Source organism: Bison bison, unplaced genomic scaffold (genome assembly GCF_000754665.1).
Source record: "Bison bison bison isolate TAMUID 2011002044 unplaced genomic scaffold, Bison_UMD1.0 scf7180017864038, whole genome shotgun sequence".
Lineage (NCBI taxonomy): Eukaryota > Metazoa > Chordata > Mammalia > Artiodactyla > Bovidae > Bison > Bison bison.
Genome location: NW_011494610.1, coordinates 656,697 through 661,641, shown reverse-complemented (window position 1 = coordinate 661,641; position 4,945 = coordinate 656,697). Strand labels below are relative to the sequence as shown.

Genomic DNA, 4,945 nt, shown 5'->3' with positions numbered 1-4,945 from the left:
AGGGAGGGGTTGGGGGCGGTGGTGGTGAGGGAGGAGGGGAGAGAGCGATGGACGCGGGCCACCGGGAGCCAAAGAGACAAAGGAATCAGATTCTCAGATTCTCGAACAGTGGCAGAGAGACGGAACTCAGGATAACGAGAGAGAACCAGGTGTGACAGACGCGGCAGTGACCTGGGCTCAGCTTCGGTCCTCCACCAAAAGGAAAAAAACAAGATAATTTCATCCTTCCAGCTTTTCAGGTCACAAATGTTGCAAACATCCTCGACTTATGTTTTTCTCTCACACCTCCCTCCAATCCATCAGCAAAGCCTGTCATCTCTGCTTTAAAAACATCTCCAGAATCTGACCACTTCTCACCTCCTCCGCAGCTGCCGCCCTGGTCCAGGCCACCTGTTTCTCTTGCCTGATTACTGCCTCTCTCTGCTTCTGTCATCACCCCTCTTCAATCTAGAATGGGCACAGGAGCCAATTGACTCCCGCCCCACCCTTCTCATGGCCCAAACCTCCCTCCACTGGCCCTCCTCTGCTGAAAGCCCTCCAAAGGCGCCTCTGGGGCTCAGGATAAAAGCCCAGACCCTGTAGGTGTGGCCTGACTGTAACCTCTCAGACCCTGGCTCACCTCCTCCCTGGTTCACTCTGCTCGGCCACGTTGACCTCCTCACAGCTCCAGGGATACACCCAGCCGGCCTCTACCCCAGGGCCTTTGTACCGCCCGATCCCTCTGCCTGGAATGTTCTCCCGCTTAACATCTCCAGGGTTGGTCCTCTCACTTCCTCCAGGACTTTCCTCAAAAGTCACCTTCTCAGTGCAACCTTCCCTGACCACCCTTTTTAAAATGTCAACCCCACCCCAACGTGTCCCCACACTTCATATCCATTTTCTTTTGTCCTTCATCACCATCTAACCTGCTACCCATTTTCCTGATGACTTTGTCCCTCTCCCTAAAAGATAAGCTTTAGGAGAATAGGGATGCGTGTGTAAGTTCACCGCTGTATCCTCAGGGCCTCACACTGTCTAGCGCTCAGTGGACACTCCCTGACGCATGGTGAATGAATGAAATGTAAAAACAGAGAAAGAAAAGAGAGAGGCTCCTGGAGATGCAGTGAGACCAACAGTGAGAGGAAGTGACCAGAGAAGGAAAACCAGTGGAAAGAGGGCAGGAGTAACTAAAGGACAGAGGAACCGACCTGACGCTGTAGGAACAGAAAGAGGAGACTTGGAGAGAAAGCCAGTCGCAGAGACAGAGGCAAGGGGGGCGGGGCGCGGGAGGAAGAGGGGCAGCGGCAAGTGCACGGAGGCCATGGGATGCTGTGGTGCTGCTGGTGTCCCTGGAAGGGTTTGCAGTCTGCAGGAGTTGGGGAGTCCCTGACCATGGCCCAAGTTGAAAGGATGTCAGATAGAAAGAAAGTGATCCAGAGGAGGTCAGGGTGGGGTGAATGCCCACTGTTGACTGAATTTAAGCATCTGGAGCTTCCTGTTTATTCCCTGAAACCCCTGTACATAGTGAATGATCCCTGAGCCAAGTGTGTGCCTAGCTCTGTGCCGAGCATTGGAGGAGGGAAAGGAAGTTACTTTAAGGATCTCTGCATTATTCAGCTCCATATGGGTCGCATTCTCACCATCCTTCATGTGAATGGCTCCCTCCGATTTGTCCAGTGCATGGCCTGTGCAACCTTACATGGCAACACCAAGGTGAGGACACAAAGATGCTTAACTACCTATGGGCTCCCAGACTGGAGGCTACCCTCGGGGGTCTAGAAAGACTTCCTGGAGGAGGCAGGAATTATATTGAGCTGTGTACCTGAGTCTGGTCAGTGTGGCTATGAGGAGAAGGTTATTCCAGGCATAGGCATAGGAAGGCAAGAAGTGGCAGGGGTGTCTGGAGATGAGTAGACTGTGGTGTCTATAGGAGGCTGAGCAATGAGCCAACAAGAGAAGTCTGACAGGGTTCAAAGATAGGCTGAAGGGCTCAGACTCAGTCCAGAGGTCCTGAATGCCTCCTAGGCTGCCTCCACCCTTCCCATGGCCAAAACCGCCCTCCACTGCCTAGGAACTCCTCCACCACCCTTCCATCCCCGCTGACAATAGATACAGTCTTTAAACATCCCCGTCAGCCTCTGGCTCAGCCCCAGACCTTTCCCAGGAGGGCATTATCACCCTTGTTTGGCAGGAAACTGAGACCCAGGGAGGGGAGGAGGTTCCCTGGGCTCACAAGAGTTACCAGGCAGCAGTAGGAGCCTCGTCCTTGCCTCCCAGGTCCAGCGCACCCCTCTGCCTTCTCCCCTCCTCTCCAATATTGCTCTCCCCACTCCCCCCTCAGCCCTCCCCCTCCACCCTCTGTTGACTTCCCTTCCCCCCTGCTTTCATCTGCACTGAAAGGGCCAACTTTGAAACCTGCTTCTCATCTCCTTTCATCTCTCTCTGCCGCCCCTTCCCTGGGGCTCCTCAGATGTGGAGGCGGTGAGGAGCTTGAGACAGGTCCAATTTCACACCACAAACATTTACCCAACTCCTCCTCCTCCTGCCCGGCCTGGAGCCAGGCCCGAGATGGCTCAGCTAAGGACAGAGCTGGGGAGGAGCACCCGGTCTGTAAGGGGACAGATGGCTAGAGAAGGGGTCCTCACAGACCACCTGGGCAGCCCAGAGCCTGGCTTATGTTCCAGCTCCCTGAGTTCCAAGGGTCCTGGACTCAGTCAACACCTAGGCGTGTGAGTCATGTCATATCCCGCACTGCTCCGGACAATGGGGAAACAGAGGTGATAAGACCCTGTCCCTCCGCTCAAGGAGTTTGCCTTCTCCTGGGGGGCAGGGGAGGCAGGGGAGGCAGGGAAACGGCCAATAAGTAGTTGAATGTTTGTCGCCACAAGTCAACAGATGGTTAAAAGGGGTCATTGCTGATAAGAGCTATGAAGAAAATAAACAAGGTAATAGAATAAGGCCAATTGGGGCCACAGGGGGCTACTCCGGATTAAGTGATCAAGGAGTTGACAAGTGAGTTGACATCAGAATGATCAAGAGAGAGCCAACTAGACAAAGATGTGGCAAAATGCATTCTGGGTAGAAGGAATGAAAGTGAAAGTCGCTCCGTCGTGTCTGACTCTTTGCGACCCCATGGACAATTCTCCAGGCCAGAATACTGGAGTGGGTATAGCCTTTCCCTTCTCCAGGGGATCATCCCAACCCAGGGATCAAACCCAGGTCTCCTGCATTGCAGGCGGATTCTTTACCAGCTAGGCCATAAGGGAAGCCCAAGGACACTGGAGTGGGTAGCCTATCCCTCCTCCAGCGGATCTTCCCAACCCAGGAATTGAACCAGGATCTCCTGCATTGCAGGTGGATTCTTTACCAACTGAGCTATCAGGGGTAGAAGGAATAGCAAGTGCAAAGGTCCTGAGGCAGGAACAGGCTTAGTGTGTTCCTGGAAATGAAGTGATATCCTAGGCGAGTCTGCCTAGGATGGTGGTACCTGGGAAATCCAGAGATGCAGATGTAGAGAGTGACTTTTCTGAGTTGCTGTACTGCAGAGTAATCTGCAGGAAGATGCCTCACACTGTGGTGTTTGGCCCTCAGCTTGTAGTTTACTCATTTTACAGATGAAGAGACTGAGGGTCAGAGAGGAGAAGTGACCCTCCCAATGTCACTCAGCCTGAAGGGGGAAGGAATGGGATTTAACCTGTGATTGTCTGATTCTTGAGTCCAGCCTTCTGCCATTTCACCCCTGCTTCTGATTCTCTTAGGGCTTCCCTCATAGCTCAGTTGGTAAAGAATCTGCCTGCAGTGCAGGAGACCCGGGTTCAATCCCTGGGTCAAGAAGATTCCCTGGAGAAGGAAATGGCAACCCACTCCAATATCCTTGCCTGGAGAATCCCAAGGACAGAGGAGCCTGGTGGGCTGCAGTCCATGGGGTTGCAAAGAGTTGGACACAGCTGAGTGACTAACACTTCTTCTTTCTGATTCTCTTTATAGCTTGAACAGCTTCCAACTTTATGCAGTGCCCTCCCCTCTGCGTGAGACACAGAGAGTCAGACGAGGGCAAGGGGAAGGCTGGGGCCCCATGTGAGTGAATCGAGTGACAGATCTAAGTCTCAGTGGGCTGAGCAGGGGCTTGGACTCAGGAGCTCCAAGGAGGGGCACATTCTCTGGGCACCAAGAAGGGATGGAGCAAGGATAAAGAGGATGGGGCTGGAGTGGAAGGGCAGCATCCAGGGTGGAGGGGCTCTGAGGACCTGGTGGCAGGAACAGAATCAGGGAGCCAGGAGGTCAAGTTCAGGAGCAGTGAGGTCAGCTGAATGAGCTCACGGGAGGGGGGTTGGGGCCAGAGAGGAGGTCAGGGTGGGGGCACTTGGGGACAAGCTGAGAAGGACCTTGAATGTCAGGTGAAGGTGTGGGACTTTATCCTTAGGCAGTGTGAAGTCTTGGAAGGCTTTGAAGAGAAAGAGGAGAGGGCTCAGATGGGCCCATCTCTGGATCAGGCAGCCTTGCAGACAGACTGGCTATTTATCAGCCCATCCCCAGCCCTACCAGCCCCAGCCCCCTTGTGAGTCTCCCTTGAGTGTCAAAAACAGGAAAGCCCATGCTGGACCACAGAGAGAGTGAACACTTCATTTCCTCCCAGCATTCCACAATGGGGTGCAGCAGAAAGCATATGGGTTTTCAGTTCAGTTCAGTCGCTCAGTCGTGTCTGACTCTTTGCGACCCCATGAATCGCAGCACGCCAGGCCTCCCTGTCCATCACCAACTCCCAGAGTTCACTCAAACTCACGTCCATCAAGTCACTGATACCATCCAACCATCTCATCCTCTGTCGTCCCCTTCTCCTCCTGCCCCCAATCCCTCCCAGCATCAGGGTCTTTTCCAATGAGTCAACTCTTCACATGAGGTGGCCAAAGTACTGGAGTTTCAGCTTCAGCATCAATCCTTCCAATGAATACCCAGGACTGATCTC

The 4,945-nt window shown here is 53.6% G+C and overlaps 1 protein-coding gene across 1 annotated transcript in view; it reads left to right on the top strand.

The window, feature by feature from the left end:
• Window positions 1–4,945, top strand: part of CDH22 (cadherin 22, type 2) — a 104,673-nt gene that overhangs the window by 69,294 nt on the left and 30,434 nt on the right. The gene's annotated exons all lie outside the window — the stretch shown is intronic.